This window comes from Ranitomeya variabilis, chromosome 2 (genome assembly GCF_051348905.1).
Source record: "Ranitomeya variabilis isolate aRanVar5 chromosome 2, aRanVar5.hap1, whole genome shotgun sequence".
NCBI lineage: Eukaryota > Metazoa > Chordata > Amphibia > Anura > Dendrobatidae > Ranitomeya > Ranitomeya variabilis.
In genome coordinates this window covers 53409430-53430543 of record NC_135233.1, presented here as the reverse complement: position 1 = coordinate 53430543, position 21114 = coordinate 53409430, and the positions used below count along the sequence as shown (strand labels likewise).

The following is a 21114-nucleotide window of genomic DNA, read 5'->3' as shown; positions in this document are numbered from 1 at the left end:
AGGATACAGTAGGTGAGGATAGAGCTGGTTGTGCAGTGGTTTGGTGGATCGGTGGTTACTGCAGGTTGTAGGCTTGTCGGAAGAGGTGGGTCTTGAGGTTCTTTTTGAAGGTTTCGATGGTAGGCGAGAGTCTGATGTGTTGTGGTAGAGGGTTCCAGAGTAGAGGTGATACGCGAGAGAAATCTTGTATACGATTGTGGGAAGAGGAGATAAGAGGGGAGTAGAGAAGGAGATCTTGTGAGGATCGGAGGTTGCATGTATGTAGGTAAGTACCAGGAGACGAGGTCACAGATGTATGGAGGAGACAGGTTGTGGATGGCTTTGTATGTCATCGCTAGGGTTTTGTACTGGAGTCTCTGGGCAATGGGGAGCCAGTGAAGGGATTGACAGAGGGGAGAGGCCGGAGAATAGCGGGGGGACAGGTGGATTAGTCGGGCAGCAGAGTTTAGAATAGATTGGAGGGGTGCGAGAGTGTTAGAGGGGAGGCCACAGAGCAGGAGGTTGCAGTAGTCAAGGCGAGAGATGATGAGGGCATGGACTAGGGTTTTTGCAGATTCTTGGTTGAGGAATGTACGGATTCGTGAAATATTTTTGAGTTGAAGTCGGCAGGAAGTGGAAAGGGCTTGGATATGTGGTTTGAAGGAGAGATCAGCGTCAAGGATTACCCCGAGGCAGCGAGCTTGTGGGACTGGGGAGAGTGGGCAGCCATGTACTGTAATGAATAGGTTCGTTGGGCGGGTCACGTGAGATGGGGGAAAGATGATGAATTCTGTTTTGTCCATGTTAAGTTTCAGAAATCTAGCAGAGAAGAAGGATGAAATAGTGGACAGACATTGAGGGATTCTGGTTAGTAGGGAGGTGATATCTGGTCCAGAGATGTAGATCTGTGTCATCAGCATAGAGATGATACTGAAAGCCGTGAGTTTCTATGAGCTGTCCCAGGCCAAAGGTGTAAATGGAGAAGAGCAGGGGCCCAAGGACTGAACCTTGTGGGACTCCGACAGATAGGGGGCGAGGTGAGGAGGTGGTGTGTGAGTGGGAGACGCTGAAGATCCGGTCTGTTAGGTATGATGAGATCCAGGATAGGGCCAAGTCTGTGATGCCAAGGGATGAGAGGGTCTGTAATAATAGGGAATGGTCCACTGTGTCAAAGGCAGCCGACAGGTCGAGGAGGAGGAGGACAGAGTAGTATCGCTTACTCTTGGCGGTTAAGAGGTCATTGGTGACCTTAGTTAGGGCAGTTTCAGTGGAATGGTGTGACCGGAAGCCAGATTGTAAGCGGTCAAAGAGGGAGCAAAAAGAGAGATGGGAGGACAGTTCAAGGTAGACGTGTTGTTCCAGTAGTTTGGAGGCATAAGGGAGAAGTGATATAGGGTGATAGCTAGATACAGAGGATGGGTCAAGAGAGGGCATTTTGAGGATAGGTGTGATGGAGGCATATTTAAAGCTTGAGGGGAAAATACCAGTTGTTAGTGATAGGTTGAAGAGATGGATTAGGGTTGGGATGAAGACTGTGGTGAGGTTTGGGATGAAGTGGGATGGGAGTGGGTCAAGTGCACAGGTGGTGAGATGCGATCTTGAGAGTAGAGTGGAGAGTTGATCTTCTGTAATGGTGGAGAAGTTGGTTTTGGAGGTGGAGGGCTGGGAAGTCGGGAGGAAGGGCTCTGGGGGTTGTTGACCAAAACTGTCTCTGATGTTCTCAATCTTCTGCTTGAAAAATGAGGCAAAGTCTTCAGCTGAGATAAGTGGGGAGGGAGGAGGTGCTGGGGGATGGAGGAGAGAATTGAAGGTGTTGAATAACTGTTTAGGGTTGTGAGACAGGGAGGATATGAGAGATGAGAAGTAGGTTTGTTTAGCTGTGGCGAGTGTGGTCTTGAAAGTAGTGAGGGACTGTTTGAATGCGATGATGTGCTCGTTGGAGTGGGATCTTTTCCATCTGCGCTCAGCAGCCCTGGAATCTCGCCTCAGTTCTTTGGTCAGGCTGGTGTGCCAGGGATGTCTGTTGATTTTGCGAGCTTTGGTATGTTTAAGTGGGGCAGTAGATTCCAAAGCTACAGCTATTGTGGTGTTATATAGAGCGGCAGCGTCATCTGCATTGTGTAAGGAACTTATGTCTGTGAGAGGGAGGAGGGATTCAGAGAATGAATGTAGGTCAAGATGTTTAAGATTTCTGCGAGGGTGTGAAAGTTTGTGGGGTGGGGATTGTAGACATGGAGTGGAGAGGGAAGAGAATGTGAGAAGGCTGTGGTCAGAGAGGAAGAGGTGAGTTAGAGAGGTTAGATAAGGAGCAGAGGCAGGTGAAGATGAGGTCCAGTGTGTGACCATCTTTGTGAGTGGCTGCAGAAGACCATTGAGTGAGGCCGAAGGAGGAAGTGAGAGATAGAAGTTTAGTGGCAGCTGAGAGGGAAGTGTCAATGGGGATGTTGAAGTCGCCCATGATGATAGTGGGGATGTCCGCGGAAAGGAAATGAAGTAGCCAGGTGGTGAAGTGGTCAAAGAAGGTGGTGGCTGGCCCTGGGGGGGCGGTAAATGACAGCCAGTTGGAGGGGGAGTAGATGCGCATAGAGTGCACCTCAAAGGAAGGGAGGGTAACAGAGGGTGGCAGTGGGATTGGGGTGAAGGAGCAGTTATCTGACAGGAGAAAACCAACTCCTCCACCATGTTTGCTGCTGGGGCGGGGTGTGTGAGAAAGGTGTAAGCCACCGTAAGAGAGTGCAGCAGGGGAGGCTGTGTCAGAAGGGGTGAGCCAGGTTTCGGTGATGGCGAGGAAGGAAAGTTTGGTTGTAACAAAAAGATCATGGATGTAGGAAAGCTTGTTGCAGACAGAGCGAGCGTTCCACAGAGCTCCTGTTAGTGGGACTGGGGAAGCGGGGGCTGGGTGAATGGGTATAAGGTTAGAGAGGTTACGGAAGTTTGTGATAGAGCGTGGATGGGAGGTGGAAATGACTGGGAATGTGGTGAGGAGGACCAGGATTTGGAGAGATATCACCAGCAGTGAGAAGGAATAGAGAAAGTGTTAGCAGGTGGGAGCAGGAGAGGGCGTGAGGGGGCTGTCTGTGTTTGGAGGCAGAGGATTGTAGGTTAAGGAACAGTTCTGAGGAGGAGGTGAGATGGATGGGGAGGATTGAAGCAGAGATAAACAGTTCCTTACTTGGTGTGGGGATTAGGGGAGGTAGCATGAAGTGAAGGATTATAGGGGTAAGAGTGAAAATGAGGATGAGGGGTATTATACCAGGATGAGGAGCATTATACCAATATGGCGAACATTATACCATAATGGGGACATTATAACAGGATGGGGACATTATACCAGAATGGGGGACTTTAAGCCAGGATGAAGGGCATTATACCAGAATGGGGATATTATACCAGAATAGAGGGGAGCATTATACCAAGATGGGGACATTATACCAGGATGAGAGGCAATATACCAGGGTGGGGACATTATACCAGGATGGAGGGCATTATACCACAATGGAGACATTTTACCAGGATGATGGGCATTATACCAGAATGGGGACATTATAACAGGATGGGGAATATATACCAGGCTGTATACATTATACCAGGATGAGGGACATTATACCAGAATGGGAGGCCCTATACCAGAATGAGGACATTAAACCAAAATGGGGACATTATACCAGGATGGTGACATTATACCAGGATGAGGAACATTATACCAAGATGGGGCATTATACGAGGATGGGGGCACTATACGAGGATGAGGAGCATTACACTAAAATGGGAGACATTATACCAGGATGAGGGGCATAATATCAAGATGGGGACATTTTACCAGAATGGAGACATTATACCAGGATGGGGACATTATACAAGGATGAGGGGCATTATACCAAAATGAGGACATTATAGCAGGATTGGAACATTATCCTAGAATGGGGACATTATGCCATGAGGGGCATTATACCAAAATGGGGACATTATACCAGGATGGAGGGCCTTATACTATGATGGGGACATTATACCAAGTTGGGGGGCATTATACCAGGTTGGGGGACATTATACCAGGATGGGGGCATTATACCACAATGGGGACATTATAACATAATAGGGACATTATACCAGTTTGGGGGCATTATACAAGGTTGGGGGCATTATCCCAGGATGAAGGGCATTATACCAGGGTGGGGACATTATACCAGGATGGAGGGCATTATACCACAATGGAGACATTTTACCAGGATGATGGGCATTATACCAGAATGGGGACATTATAACAGGATGGGGACCATATACCAGGCTGGATACATTATACCAGGATGGTGACATTATACCAGGATGAGGAACATTATACCAAGATGGGGCATTATACGAGGATGAGGAGCATTACACTAAAATGGGAGACATTATACCAGGATGAGGGGCATAATATCAAGATGGGGACATTTTACCAGAATGGAGACATTATACCAGGATGGGGACATTATACAAGGATGAGGGGCATTATACCAAAATGAGGACATTATAGCAGGATTGGAACATTATCCTAGAATGGGGACATTATGCCATGAGGGGCATTATACCAAAATGGGGACATTATACCAGGATGGGGACATTATACCAGGATGGAGGGCCTTATACTATGATGGGGACATTATACCAAGTTGGGGGGCATTATACCAGGTTGGGGGACATTATACCAGGATGGGGGCATTATACCACAATGGGGACATTATAACATAATAGGGACATTATACCAGTTTGGGGGCATTATACAAGGTTGGGGGCATTATCCCAGGATGAAGGGCATTATACCAGGATGGGGAGCATTATATCAGGATCAGGAGCATGATACCAAGATGGCAGGCATTATACCACGATGGGGACATTATACCAGGATAGGGGGCCTTATGCCAGAATGGGGACATTATGACAGTATGGTGACCTTATACCAGAATGGGGGACATTAAGCCAGGATGAGGGGCATTATACCAGAATGGGGATATTATACCAGAATAGGGGGGAGCATTATACCAAGGTGGAGACATTATACCAGGATGAGAGGCAATATACCAGGGGGGAACATTATACCAGGATGGAGAGCATTATACCACAATGGGGACATTATACCAGGATGAGGGGCATTATACCAGAATGGGGACATTATAACAGGATGGCGACATTATACCATGATGAGGAACATTATACCAAGATGGGGACATTATACCAGTATGGGAGCATTATACCAGGATGGGGACATTATACCAGGATGAGGAACATTATACCAAAATGGGGACATTATAACAGGATGGGGGCACTATACCATGATGAGGAGCATTATACTAAAATGGGGGACATTATACCAGGATGAGGGGCATAATATCAGGATGGGGACATTTTACCAGAATGGAGACATTATACCAGGATGGGGGCATCATACAAGGATGGGGGGCATTGTATCAGGATGAGGAGCACTATACCAAGATAGTAACATAGTGACATAGTTTTTTAAGGTTGAAGGATAACTTTAGGTCCATCTAGTTCAACCCATAGCCTAACCTAACATGCCCTAACATGTTGATCCAAAGGAAGGCAAAAAAACCCATGTGGCAAACAGTAAAAAAAATTCCTTCCCGACTCCACATACGGCAATCAGACTAGTTCCCTGGACCAATGCCCTATCAAGGAATCTAGTATAACCTGTAACATTATACTTTTCCAGAAAGGTATCCAGTCCCCTCTTAAATTTAATTAATGAATCACTCATTACAACATCATACGGCAGAGAGTTCCATAGTCTCACTGCTCTTACAGTAAAGAATCCGCGTCTGTGATTCAGCTTAAACCTTCTCTCCTCCAGACATTATAACAGGATTGGAACATTATACCAGGATGGGGGACATTATACCATGATGAGGGACATTTTACAAGGATGGGGGGCATTATATCACAATGGTGACATTATAACAGGATGGGGGCATCATATCAGATGGGAGCATTATAGCATGATGGGGGACCTTATGCCAGATAGGGGACATTATACCAGGATGGAGACATTATATCAGGATGGGGACATTATACCAGGATAAGGGGTTGTGGAGTCACGGGGGGGGGGGGGGAATCACGGGGGGGGGGTGCCTTAGTCCACTGCATATAGCAGGGATCATCCCACTGAACACCAGCTCTCCCTTTACTGTGGGCATATTACTAATCAGACAACACAGGGTGAGGGTAAAACAGTGTGGTGATATTTTATCGAACCACAAAACAGGCAAAGAACACATAGGACAGTCCCAGCAAAATACCCAAGATGGTGCAAAATGATAGAGTCTCACCCTTCTGCTGACTCGCTGGGATAAGAGCAGCTTCAAGGATCGACTAACCCCACCTGTGGCATGCACAGAGAAGAGGTAATGGCAAGTTTAGAATGCTGATAGTCCATTGAGGTACAAGACCAGGTAACCAGAGGGTCACAACCTGGCTTCTCCGAATATCTCCATGAAACCAGGTGACCGGTGGGTTCCAATCCTGGCTTTCCCAAATGTATCCATGGGGCTCAGGTGACCGGTGGGTCCAAATCCTGACTACCACAAACATATCCATGTGTTCAGAGATGGTTAATGTAGCAGATCTATTTTCTTTCAGCCAGGGCCGTGGTTCCCTAAGCTAGCATCCTGTAGAATGTTAAATCTATGTCCCTCTTGATGGAGCCATGATCCATGATCTGGCAGCTATCCTGTACAGTTTTCCTGGCTGTGGTTTTGTAAAGAGTCTCTGGTTTTTTTGGACCTCTTGGATGTTGGTACAGAGGCATATCACCTTGTTATAGTTCACAACTGTCCTTCAAGCCATCATTCACAGGTCAAGTGGAAGGGGTGACAAGGTTAACCTGCATTGTTTGAGTATTTATAGTTTATCCTTCAATGTTTGCTAGTCAACAATCTACATGGCCTGGTATAATTTGCAATCAACATATCAGCAACATCATTGTTCAGTGACCCTGTATCCCTGTTTTGCTGAAATAACAGTACAACAAACTGTAGGAACTGATATAAGAGGTAAATAACAACCATTCATCAATTTACAAATATCAATTCAACCTATAAGAAGGGTCAACATAAAGATAGCAGTCTATGCCTCCTGGCTTAATGAAAGTAGACGTCTGGATAACTAACCCCTTTCTGACCTCGGACGGGATAGTACATCCGAGGTCAGAACCCCTGCTTTGATGCGGGCTCCGGCGGCGAGCCCGCATCAAAGCCGGGACATGTCAGCTGTTTTGTACAGCTGACATGTGCCCGCAAAAGCGGCAGGTGGAATCGCGATCTACGCACCGCTATTAACTAGTTAAATGCCGCTGTCAAACGCTGACAGCAGCATTTAACTAGCGCTTCCGGCCATTGGGCCGGAAATGAGCGCATAGCTGACCCCCGTCACGTGATCGGGGGTCAGCGATGCATCGGCATGACAACCAGAGGCCTATTAAAGACCTTTATTCTTTTTATATAGTGTGTGTAAACTTCTAGTTTCAACTGTATATTATAATAGTGCAGTCCGCACATTGAGCCTAAGTCTTTTGTCCTCGGTTTACATCTGAAGAAGTGGCCATATACCACTGTATGGACAAAAGAAGCATATATCACCATTAGGACGCAGTCAAAACATAGGACGGAGTTTGGAACGCAATGTTCGGACTCATCTGCGGATCTACGGACCCGAGTGTGACGGCTGCACAGAAATATAAGAAGCTGACACACTCGGGTCGGTAGACCACCGGCCAGTATGTGCACTGTGTTCTGATCTCAGCCCGATTTATACGGCCGTCTGACTGCATCCGTATGGTTTAATCATAAAAAGAAAGATTATCAGACAATCATGGAAAAGTGTATAAGGCTATGTGCCCACGTTGCAGATTCGTGTGCGGATTTTTCGGCACCGTTTTTGAAAAATCACTGCGGATTTCCTGCATTTTTTGTGTGGACTTCACCTGCGGATTCCTATTGAGGAGTAGGTGTAAACCGCTCCGGAATTCGCACAAAGAATTGACACACTGCGGAAAATACACCGGTATTTTCCGCAGCATGTGCACTGCGGATTTGGTTTTCCATAGGTTTACATGTTACTGTAAACGCATGGAAAACTGCTGCAAATCCGCAGCGGCCAAATCCGCAACATGTGCACATAGCCTAAAACTCACTGAATAAAGATAAACTATTGGATTAAAGACAAAAATATAATGTTATTACAAAATTTGTTATGCTACGTTATGTTCATACTGTGTTACAGGACTGACGTCATTGGGTCCATAGACCACTATGGGATTCATGAATGTCAAACAAAATTGCTTTCCACTGAGAAGTAAGAAATTGCACACCTTTCTTTTATACTGTACAGCAAAGTATAGCTTGCAGCAGTTTCCATCGAAATTGCACGTCATGTGTCACGATCCATTTTTGAATGCGTGGCAGCTCTGGTTCCACTATAGTTTAAATGTAGCTTTTTTCCTTTCAGGCCAGCAGGGGTTAATGTCAGCTACCTTTACTGGCAGCTTGCTGAAATTACAGAGTTGCTAGGTCAGCTGATGTGGGTGGTGACCACGCCCACCATCCTTTAAATAATTACCTGATTCATCAGCTGACTGTTGGTGATAGAGTTATTCTACTTAGACCAGCATTGCAGTTGCAGCTCTCTGGTGTCAGTGGGGCATCAGCTATTTCTGGAGTTTGAAGTTCTGTTTCCGTGCCCCCCCCCGTGTTGTACCATCTGCAGTGGTGAGGCTAGTGCCCTTGCCGGCCAGTGCACTAACCAGGGCAGTGAGAGGTGGCAGCGAGGGACGAGGTTCGTGTCAGCGGCGGGGGGAAGGACCCGCTTAGGGCGTTAGGGGAGTGCAGGGACAGGCTCAGGTTGGAGCTCAGGAGGTGTCCATCCCTCATTCTCTATCGGTAGGGCCTTCCTCTCCCCATTTTCTTCCCATTGAGTGTGTGTTGAGCTGTCCGCTGACCGTCCCCAAGTGGGATCGTGACACCGTGTATTTTTGTGATGTTGGCCTACGGTATACAGCTGCATATGCCCAGTAATCAGTAGTGTTCCCAACGTATTCGTTGAATGTAAAGTCAAAATGAAAGTTGTAAAAATGTAAACACGATGCAAATCCTATTGATTATACCTCGGACTTCTGAGCGTCCACAACACATTATAATCATGTGGTAGAAATATTTGCCAGACTTTTTGTATTATCAGACTCCAGGTAAAAGATTTTGACCCCACCTGGAAATAATGCAGTTGCTGCTGATATGTTGGGAACATTTATTTATAAATCTTTCTTCTCAGACTATTTAAATAAATAAATAAATGAATGAATAATACAATTTTACTTTGTGCATGAACAGGTCCGGTGATTTTAGTGGAAGTGGACAACTTACTTCGGAGGTAAAGTTCATTTCGGTGACAAGGAATCAAAACAGACATCGTTATTCTTGTCTTGATAAAGATTGACTTTCCTTTATCAAGAATAGAATTATATCATTTATTCTATTACATAATTATATTATATAAGATTATTTCCAGCACAGTTTATAGGATAAAGGCATCATGTGCATTATCACTACAATATCACCGTGTCTGCTATACCTGTACTATGACATCACTGTCTGCGTTATTCTTTTAGTATGTATTCTCGAGAGTGACATCACTATGTGCGTTGTGCCTGTTATGTGACATCACTGTGAGCATAATCTCTGCAATGTGGCATCACCGTGTCTGCTATACCTGTACTTTGACATGTCTGTGTGCATTATTTCTGTAAAGTTACATCACTGTGTGCACTATCCCTGCATCGTGATATTATCTTTCTATTTTTTCCCCTTAACTGTGCATAGTACAGAGTACAGCATCGCTGCAGTGTGACAGTGGCACCGCTTTGGGCATTATCCCCATACTGTTACATTACTATATTCCAGCACTGTGACATCACTTTGTGTTATTCACCACTGTGGCAAAACTGCACAATTCCTGAGATTCAACCTTGCTTAATCAACCGCTTACTGTGTCATCACTGTGTGCACTATGTTCATGTTATGGCCTCATCCTACTCATTATCTCTGCATTGTGACATCGCCTTGTGCACTATGTTCATGTTATGGCCTCATCCTACACATTATCTCTGCATTGTGACATCGCCTTGTGCACTATGTTCATGTTATGGCCTCATCCTACTCATTATCTCTGCATTGTGACATCGCCTTGTGCACTACGTTCATGTTATGGCATCATCCTACTCATTATCTCTGTATTGTGACATCACTTTGTGCACTATGTTCAAGTTATGGCATCATCCTACACATTATCTCTGTATTGTGACATCGCCTTGTGCACTATGTTCATGTTACGGCATCATCCTAAACATTATCCCTGTATTGTGACATCGCCTTGTACGCTATGTTCATGTTATGGCATCATCCTACACATTATCTGCTCGGAGATTTAGTTTTCATGGCGGCAGCTGAATGATTTACAGCTATTAGCCAGGCTGAGTACATGTGGGGGTTGCCTGGTTGCTAGGGAATCCCCACATGTAATCAAGCTGTCTAGTAGCTGTAAATCATTCAGCTGCCACAGATGAAAACTAAATCTCCGAGCAGTCATAAATACTCGAGCATGCTCGGGGAAAACCCAAGCAACGAGTATACTTGCTCATCACTAATCAGCACCTCTTTCCTCAGTTTTTCTCTTACCACACCGGGGTGCTGATAGACCGAACTCAGATTCTTCAATTTCCGTGGTGTTTGGAACGCCGGAGAGGGGATAATAAACCCATCTCTGAAGCCCCTGGATAATAAGTCAGTTTTTTGTCTATTCGGGTACCTAATTAGGTAGGGGAGCATCACGTGTAGTTTGACTGGTGTTTGACCCATGACCATGGCCGGCTCCTCCCACCCTACCACTGTACTTTCTGAGACCCCCATTAGCCACATGTGACGCTTCATTACAGGTGAAACACAGGTGCCTAAATTTACAACCTGTGCCAAATATATATTGTCCCTCAATTGAATTGCCAGCATAGCCCGTGTTTCTGACTCCCGCCGCCCTGGCTCTAAAAACTTCCTGCCGCCTGACTTCCTGCACTGTACCCTGCTTGGCTGGCATAACCCCCCCCTGGTGCTTTCTCCCCTATGACACTAGCTAAGATCACATAAGCGTGGAACCAATTTGAAAACGTTTGCGGTACCACTGTACTCTGTTGCTCCTCCTCCTTCCCCCCCTTCTTTTCCTGACTTCCCTGCACTCAGCCTATCTAGTGGCTACAGAGAAAAGATATCCACATACTCATCTTTCCAGATTTATTCCTTCACTTCTTTTTTAAGGTGGGCCAAGAAGGGACCCGAGAAGCAAATATACACCTCCCCTGCGCCTTGTCATCTAACTGACTGTTCTCCTCTTCCCTGATGACATTGCTTCGGAACCCCTGATACCTTCCCTACCCCAAGTGGCACCAGGAGGAGCATATGGCCTCGTCCAAGCTGCTAAATGTGCGGGCCCATGTCCCTCTAGACGGCCCATTCTGTCTTTTAAACTCCTTAACACTGCCATCATTTCCCTTGTGGTGGACTCTAGGGACCCCGTGTTGGGGGCTACGCTATCCCCCAGTGTGCCCTGACTCCCCCCTCCCCCTTGTAGTGGGCCTGCATAGGAGGAACAAAACATAGAATCATAATTACCAGGCCGCATGGGAGTCATCCTCCCCCCGGCCACTGTGGTCCTGGAATCCTCCACGTCATCGTCGTCATCAACGTCCAGGGATGAAGGCCTTGTTGGTCCTTGTGATAGGCACACATCCTCAGCACTCTCGTTGCCTCGTGGTTCTTCTTGGTTCCTATGGCAGCACCCCGTTGCCGCCTCAATGTCCCTGATTCTCATTGATTGCCCGGCCGCCCCTCCGCTTCCCTGGTGGTCACACTAAGGGGCCAACTGACTGGAGTCGCAATCCGCCCGGAGCTTGCGCCTCCTGTTATGGCCTGGTCTGGTCCGGGCTCTCTTGAGGGGCTCCTTTGCCCTCCGCTGCTGCACCCTGACCGGCATTTCCAGGGACAGCCTTTCAGGGGGCCTTGTCTTGCGAGCCGGTCTCCTGACCCTTTCCTCCCCCTCAGGCATGTCCCTGGACAGCCCCGCATTTTTATTTTTTTTTTGCCAGGCATCTGGTTAGACAGCCTGGCTTCCGGGGTTTGTGAAGGACCCCGGAAACAAGATGGCACCGCCCATGTGTTGCGGCTCTCCCGCTCTGTCCCCCGGCCGTTTGTACAGCGGGACCTGCTGCTCCTGCCACCGGATCCCCCCCGGAGATCCCTGGCCCTGTCACTGTGATGCAGGGGCTGCGGCAGCCTCGCTTCTGCGTCTGCCCACCGACCCTGCGATCCCGCGTGCTCTGCTGTGGGCACCAGCCGCCGGCACCCGCCTCCTGCCACTGGCTATGAGGGAACCCCCTGCTTTCCTCCTTCGGGACTCTGCTCCCTGCTGGAACCCGGACATGCTCCCCCTGCAACCGCCCGTGGGCCCTGGCCGGGACCACCATAACCCACCCTCAGGATACCTTCCACCTATGCTCTCCAGCCATCACGGGGGGTGAGTGCTGGCAGCCACCTGAAGCCTGGAGATGACATCCATTCCGGTAAGGAAAAGGGGCCTGCGTGGTGGGGAGCGTGCTGGGTGACTTGCTGTCTGGATGTCCTAGGTAACAAAGAGGGCTATGGCCCCTCCCGCATCCTTTTTGTTCCCCTGACCCCCCTCTGCCTATGTCACTTTCCCCATGTCATTTCCCCTATGTCATTTCTGTCCCCCCCCCCCCTGCTTTTCCAATTTCCCCCATATCGTCACTTGCTCCCTGCCCAGGCCATGTCTGCCTACTTCCCACCCTCCGTGTCTCGTCCAGCGGCTACTTGACAAAACATTTCAAAACCACAATGAATGAACAAGGTCTAATTATCAGGGGGCAAAGGATGAATTTTAATAAACAGAAAAATTGGAGAGTTGATTACATTCATAAACACTGTCCAAGTATCACTGAGGATGGGAATGACTAAGTATTTTGTTGATCCACTCGATTGTCACTAATCCTGTACTTTCCTTTGCAGATATTAGACATTGATATATTATCATTCCGGATTTGTGTTTATGGCTATGTGTATTGTTGTGCATATTATAAGATTCACATGTTGGTGACTGATCTCCCAAAAGGACAGAAGATATCAATGTCAAAAAATAAGAGAGTCCTATTACATAATCTGATGTTCTATATCCGGGGTGGGAGCGAACATCCGCTCTTCACACGTGGATAATTGTTATTTTCATTGTTCTATAAAAAGCTTGGCGTAAATTACAATCACATGTAAATAGGAGATTACTCCACCCTTTCTATGTTGCCTACACAGAGCGCTTGCTGCAGAAATCTCAAGGAGGATCCGAACAAGAGGTTATTCACGAACACCTAAAAGTATATTTAGTAGACAGTAGACAAAGAATCACAGCTGCAAAACAGCGAGCGGCACAACAGCGGAACACCGAGAGTCAATGACGTAGAATGGCAAGCGTCACAGCCGCGGAACGTCGCGCGTCACAGCCGTGGAAGGGCGAGCACCAAAGTCACAGAACTCCGAGAGTCAAAGCCATAGAATGTCAAGAGTCACAGCCGCGGAAGTGTGAGCGTCAAGGCATCGGAACGCCACAGTAGCAGAACGCTGAGCATCACAGTCGTGGAACACAGAGTCACGGTCATGGAATGCCGAGAGTAAAGCTGTAGAATGCCGAGAGTCACAGCCGCACAACACTGAGCATCATAGCCGCGGAACACCGAGAGTCTCAGCCATAGAATGCAGAGCTCCACACCCACGGAACGCACGAGGAGGATGGAGCAGCTGGGTCAGGAGGTAAATGATAAATGCAGGGACAACAGACTTCCTGTTTCTACATAGAACAGGGAAAAGAATAAAAGCTGGGTAGAAAGGCAAAATGCGCAATTATAAGTACACAGTGCTATATAATATGACTGCAATATATTAATAGGATAAAAACTGATGGGAGGAGTCGTCTTGCTTTAACAAATACTATCTACAGAGTACGATATTTGTCAAAAACTCACTGTAAAGTGCTAAGGAATACATTGGCACGATGTAGAAAAAAAGTGAGAAAAAGACTTATTGCAGTCACTCGGTGTCAACGTGTTTTTTTCTTTACTTCGTTTGGGTCTTTGCACGGTAGGGGAATTCAGAATTGGTGACCTTGCATCCTACAAAAAAGCTTTCCTTTTTGATTATCCCTGCTTGTGCAATCTCTTGAATATTAAATAAGCAAAATTTCAGTGAGAGATGTTTGTAGGATTGCTAGAGGTAAATCAACCCCCAATTGACTGCAAAAGACCTTCACAAAGATTTAGCAGACTCTGGAATTGTGGTACATTGTTGTACTGCTCAGAGACACCTGCATAAATATGGCCTTCATGGAAGAGTCATCAGAAGAAAACCGCTCCTGCATCCTCAACATAAAATTCAGCAGCAGAAGTATGGAAAAGAACATCTAAACAAGCCTGATGCATTATGGAAACAAGTCCTGTGGACCGATGAGGTTACAATGATCAAAGGTATATGTGAAGAAAAAGAGGGCACAATTTCAGGAAAAGAATATCTCGCCAACCATTAAGCATGAGGTGGATCAATCATGCTTTGGGGTTGTGTTGCAACCAATGGCAAGGGGAACATTTCACAGGTAGAGGGAAAAATGGATTCAATGAAATTTCAACGAATTCTTGATGCAAACATAACACCATCGGTAAAAAAGCTGAAGGTGAAAAGAGGATGGCTTCTACAAATGGATAAAGATCCTAAACACAGGTCAAACTCCACAATAGACGACCTCAAAAGGCGCAAGCTGAAGGTTTTGCAATGGCTCTCAGTCCCCTGATCTGAATATCATTGAAAATCTGTAGCTAGACCTCAAAATAGCAGTGCATGTAAGACGACCCAGGAATCTCAAAGAACTGGAAGAATTTTACATCCCTCAAACAAGAATTGAAAGATTATTGGCTGGCTACAGCAAGCATTTCCAAGCTGGAATACTTTCAAAAGGGGGTGCAACCATACAGGGTGTCCAAACTTTTGCATCAGCCTATCGGCCATTTTCCCGAAGTCCACTGCAGTGAAAAGGATGAAAAGCCTGGGGGGCCAGCCACAGCCTTGCACCGCCGAACACACCCTCCTCCCACCCACAGTATCGCCCCACTCCTGCCGCTGCCAGCTTCCTGCAGCAGCGACTCTTGGGACTGTGGCAGCCCCTGTTAAAGTACATTCGAATTATAAGATGCACCCCCATTTCCCTCTTAAAAAAGTGCATCTTACAATCCGAAAAATGTGGTTGTTTGTATCACAAAGTGGAAATCTCCTTACCTACAAGCAGCAGGTCAAATTTCATTGTACCATGGGCACTTTCAGAATAAATATGAAATAATATACGATTATCCCAAACCATTTATTTTTCCAAGCAGAAGGGAGTAGCTGTGCATCCAGACCAGCTGAGGTAGGATGCAAAGTCAAAACTCTTTAATAGTGATGAGCGAATATACTCGTTGCTCGGGTGTCCTCCGAGTATTTGTTAGTGTTAGGAGATTTAGTTTTAATCGCCACAGCTAAATGATTTACAGCTACTAGCCAGCCTGAGTACATGTGGGGGTTGCCTGGTTGCTAGGGAATCTGCACATGTATTCAAGCTGGCTAGTAGCTGTAAATCATTCAGCTGCGGTGATGAAAACTAAATCTCCGAACACTGACAAATACTCGGAGGACACCCGAGCGTGCTCGGGAAAACCCGAGCAACGAGTACACTGGGAACGTGCTGGGATAACGTGTTATCCGAGTGTTCTTGGGTGTTATCTGAGGGTCTTCAGCGTGCTTGAATAATATGTTCGAGTCCCTGCAGCTGCATGATTTGTGGCTGTTCAACAGCAGCACCACATGCAGGGATTGCCTGTTTGTTACGCAATCTCCACACGCAGCCGCAGGGACTTGAACATATTATCCGAGCACGCCCGATACTCGTGTAACACGTTATCCCAGCACGTTTGCTCACCACTACTCCTTAACTTTAGATTTGGTTTTTTTAGGGTTTTTTTTTTCTATGATTTGTCCAACCTACAGCGAGTTAACCGCAGTTTTATTTCTATAGCACTGTGTAATGTTGGATTAACCACACAGTGGAAAACCATCTGCCCGCGCTTCTTATAGCTCAGACATTACAGCCTCTGTTATTGTTGGTCTCAGAACAGAAAGCGCTTGGCTAGAGTGCCGATACAGGTCATGGAGCAGCTCGAGGAAAAAAAACCCCTGAATACACATTCTTTTCACGCCATATACTTGAGATGTGTTTAGTGGTATTACATGAGCCCCGAGCTGTTACCGCAGCCTTTACCTGACAGCTTTATGAGTAGTGAAAGGTGTTTCATTGTGAATGCAATAAGCGCAGTCCTAAGATCCCAGGGCCGTCTGTGCACGATATTTGCTTCTGTTTATGCAGCTGTGTCCCTTTATGTATTTTTACGATTGCGTGATCGCCGCACTCTGTTGCTAAAACCAGAACCGCACTTGTACGAATTGTTGGATTCTTTTTTTTTGTTCTTTGGGACTCTTCAATAACACCTTTTTTGTTACCAAATTTATTTTAATCTCACCAGAATCAAGGAAATACTTAATCATGTTGCAAATAGAGTCAACTTATCCCGCTGCAGTCTGCCATCACTCACATCAGCTCGTGTTTGAAATATACCTCCCATTTTAAAAGGGTTGTCCACTATTAAGACAACCTTCATCAGAATGTTTGGCCCTCATAAAATAAAGCCTATGCTCACCTCCCATGCCGGCACAGTTCCCGTGTGTCGGCATTCGTGATCCCGGGGCTCCTGTTGTTGTGACATGTGACCCTGGCGCACAATCAGCGCTGGCATCACCATCTTCACCTTCGGCTAAATCAGGAAGTCCGGGCTGCAGCTGATCTCAGACTTCGACAGTTGGTGGGGACAGTAACGCTGGCACCAGAGTCACGATCCACAACAGCACGGGAGCCCGGAGAGCGCGACTGCAGACGCCGCGGGAATGGCACCAGATCGGGAGGAGAGTATAGGCTTTATTATTTTTGGAGGGCCAAGCAAGGTGTATGAGAGGTAGTGGACAACTTCCTAACTTTCGTTATCTCAGGTTAGTTGCTCCTGTTTTTTTTTTCGTGGTCTGTAAGACACGGAGAAAACATGCGAACCCCAGATTTGGCCATTTTTCACTTTTGACTTCAGGTAATACTGCTCACCAGTACCCCGAATCTGCAATTTAAAAATGAGCATTTTTTGCCTCAATAGTAACAAAAAAAATTTTTTCTGGGAACACTCAACAACTGTTAAAAAAGTTGTGCAGCAATTTGCATTAGACAAAACCTAAGACAGAGATAAAATGAGAATATACCGGGCAGCAAGTAAGTAGTAATAGTACATGTAAATAATACAGGGTACTTCGGAAACTCCATTTTTGATTTTTTTTTTTTTTTTAAAGCGTAAAAGCCATCCCGCTGCGATAAGGGGTACCCTAATGCTCCGGCTCATTTCTTTGGTTTTGCTTTAGTTTCTTGGCTTCAGTCCTGTTCGCTCCCATCTACATTGTGGTTGTTGGACATAAGGTGAGGTTTTAATATTAGGATAGGAGGACAAGACCATCCCGATTGGGGTACACCTTGTCGAGGTGGGAAGGCTTTTACACTTTTTTTTTTTGTATACCAACTTATGCTCCGACTCAGGTCTTTGGTTTTGCTTTAGAAACTTGTATTAGTATCATCCTAATCATTTGGTAGGGTACAACTTGCTGATTTCTGGAACCACCACCATTTCCAAGTACAGGGTTTTGTAGGGCCCCATCTACATGGAGCAGAAGTTGAACATTTGCACCTCCACCGAGCGGTTTCCAGAGATGGCCAAGCACAGTGCACGACTATCTTCCAGGAAAACATATGTTGCTTGAATATTCTCCTTATGTTTTTTGTGTGAGTTTTCACTGGGTTCTTGGCCACTCCAGAAACATAACATGAAGAGCAAACTCACCAAAACCTTGTCAGATGACAAATGCACTTGCAGGGTGCAGCAGGCCCCCGATAAATGCTAAAGCAGCACAGGTGCAAGCTACTGCTGAGAGCAACCACCCACTCGCCCAAACATTAGAGGGGTTGGCTGCCTAGTAGCAAAAATGCACACAGGTAAGGCTTGCATAAGACACTATTCACACAGATAAATGTGATGCACAGTGTCTGGACAACCTATTGATCACGCCCATAGTATTAGCAGGCGGGCCGTCCAGCACTCTATATATACATGCAACACATGGGCGAGTGGGTGGTTGCTCTCATCAGTAGCTTGCACCTGTGCTGCTTTAGCATTTATTATCGGGGGCCTGCTGCACCCTGCGAGTGCATTTGTCATTTGACAAGACTTTGGTGAGTCTGCTCTTCATGTTGTGTTTTTTTGAATTTTTCTATGTTACCTGATTTTGAAATTAGAGTAGGACTCGCAAGTTTATGAGGACCCTTGACGTTGGGTTGCGGTCTCATCCATTTTGGCCAACATTGTAACGAATACCTCATCTAATGTATTATATACATTATTTAATTTTTCATTTTTTTGCACTTTTTATCATCTTTTTGCAGGGTGCAGCAGGGCCGATATAGATATATATACAGTTAGGTCCATATATATTTGGACAGAGACAACATTTTTCTAATTTTGGTTATAGACATTACCACAATGAATTTTAAACAAAACAATTCAGATGCAGTTGAAGTTCAGACTTTCAGCTTTCATTTGAGGGTATCCACAATAAAATTGGATGAAGGGTTTAGGAGTTTCAGCTCCTTAACATGTGCGACCCTGTTTTTAAAGGGACCAAAAGTAATTGGACAATTGACTCCAAGGCTATTTCATGGGCAGGTGTGGGCAATCCCTTCGTTATGTCATTCTAAATTAAGCAGATAAAAGACCTGGAGTTGATTTGAGGTGTGGTGCTTGCATTTGGAAGGTTTTGCTGTGAAGTAAACATGCGGTCAAAGGAGCTCTCCATGCAGGTGAAACAAGCCATCCTTAAGCTGCGAAAACAGAAAAAAACAAGCCGAGAAATTGCTACAATATTAGGAGTGGCAAAATCTACAGTTTGGTACATCCTGAGAAAGAAAGCACTGGTGAACTCATCAATGCAAAAAGACCTGGGCGCCCACGTAAGACAACAGTGGTGGATGATCGCAGAATAATCTCCATGGTGAAGAGAAACCCCTTCACAACAGCCAACCAAGTGACCAACACTCTCCAGGAGGTCGGCGTATCAATATCCAAATCTACCATAAAGAGAAGACTGCATGAAAGTAAATACAGAGGGTTCACTGCACGGTGCAAGCCACTCATAAGCATCAAGAATAAAAAGGCTAGACTGGAGTTTGCTAAAAAAACATCTAAAAAAGCCGGCACAGTTCTGGAAGAACATTCTTTGGACAGATGAAACCATGATCAACCTCTACCAGAATGATGGAAAGAGAAATGTATGGCGAAGGCGTGGTACAGCTCATGATCCAAAGCATACCACATAATCTGTAAAACACGGCGGAGGCAGTGTGATGGCTTGGCCATGCATGGCTGCCAGTGGCACTGGGTCACTAGTGTTTATTGATGATGTGACACAGGACAGAAGCAGCCGAATGAATTCTGAGATATTCAGAGCCGCCATACTGTGTGCTCAGATCCAGCCAAATGCAGCCAAACTGATTGGTCGTCGTTTCATCCTACAGATAGACAATGACCCAAAACATGAAGCCAAAGCAACCCAGGAGTTAATTAAATCAAAGAAGTGGAATATTCTTGAATGGCCAAGTCAGTCACCTGATCTCAACCAAATTGAGCATGCATTTTACTTGTCAAAGACTAAACTTCAGACAGAAAGGCCCACAAACAAACAGCAACTGAAAACCACCGCAGTGAAGGCCTGACAGAGCATCAAAAAGGAGGAAACACAGCGTCTGGTGATGTCCATGAGTTCAAGACTTCAGGCAGTCATTGCCAACAAAGGGTTTTCAACCAAGTACTAAAAATGAACATTTTATTTAAAATTATTGAATCTGTCCAATTACTTTTGGTCCTTTTAAAAACAGGGTGGCACATGTTAAGGAGCTGAAACTCAAACCCTTCATCCGATTTTAATGTGGATACCCTCAAATGAAAGCTGAAAGTCTGAACTTCAACTGCATCTGAATTGTTTTGTTTAAAATTCATTGTGGTAATGTCTATAACCAAAACTAGAAAAATGTTGTCTCTGTCCAAATATATATGGACCTAACTATATATATATATATATATATATATATATATATATATATATATATATATATATATATATATATATATAGATAGATCGTGCTGAACAGCCCGCTTGCTAATACTATGGGCGTGATCAATAGGTTGTCCAGACACTGTGCATCACATTTAGCTGTGTGAATAGTGTCTTATGCAAGCCTTACCTGTGTGCATTTTTGCTACTAGGCAGCCAACCCCTCTAATGTTTGGGCGAGTGGGTGGTTGCTCTCATCAGTAGCTTGCACCTGCGCTGCTTTAGCATTTATTATCGGGGGCCTGCTGCACCCTGCAAGTGCATTTGTCATCAGACAAGGTTTTGGTGAGTTTGCTCTTCATGTTGTGTTTTTTTTAATTTTTCTATGTTAGCCACTCCAGAAACATGCTGATAAACAAAAGAACACCAGAGGAAAAATGGATCTTCTAAAATTCAAATCCGCCAACTCCACCCCAAAGACTTAAATTTGCGGAAAATAAATTTACACGAATCTCAGTAATGGAAAGCTTGTAAATGTTCAGAAAATACACGTGCATTTGGAGAGAACCCTGCTGATCATAAGAGCATACACTCTATAGAAACCAAAATAGAATTAAAGGGTTAACTCTGCACCACCAGTAGATCAAGGATGGAAGGTCAAATGGTATCCAGAAATATTTGTCAATGCGCTTCAAAGTTCAAAACTTCATCAAGACCATCTATTGCGCCTATGGAAATGGAAAACTACTCGAAGTACAAATTGTGCTCC

General features: G+C 45.6%; 1 protein-coding gene across 1 annotated transcript in view; it reads right to left on the bottom strand.

The window, feature by feature from the left end:
* Positions 1-21114, bottom strand: part of SOCS5 (suppressor of cytokine signaling 5) — a 123246-nt gene that overhangs the window by 56754 nt on the left and 45378 nt on the right. The gene's annotated exons all lie outside the window — the stretch shown is intronic.